Consider the following 283-nt stretch of genomic DNA (forward strand, 5'->3'; position numbering starts at 1 on the left):
TGGCCTGTGGACCCCCACCATGGCCTCCATCATGGTGTGAAGGGACCTCGTGGCCTGGGGGACCTGAGGCCTTCGAGGGCATCCCGGCATGGGTGACAAGCTTTTGGGCCTCGCCCCTGGGTGGGGGACAGGCCGAGCTGGTGGGAGCGCAGGCAGGGCTGGGCAGGCAGGAGCCCCCCGGGGGGTTTTGGGGTTGCTGCTGATTTCCTGCTGGGTGAGTCACAGCTGCACCAGTCCGGAACCAAGGAGCCGAGGCCAGATGGAGATTTTGGGAAGTGAAACG

Source organism: Antrostomus carolinensis, unplaced genomic scaffold (genome assembly GCF_000700745.2).
Source record: "Antrostomus carolinensis isolate BGI_N321 unplaced genomic scaffold, ASM70074v2 scaffold35700, whole genome shotgun sequence".
Taxonomy (NCBI): domain Eukaryota; kingdom Metazoa; phylum Chordata; class Aves; order Caprimulgiformes; family Caprimulgidae; genus Antrostomus; species Antrostomus carolinensis.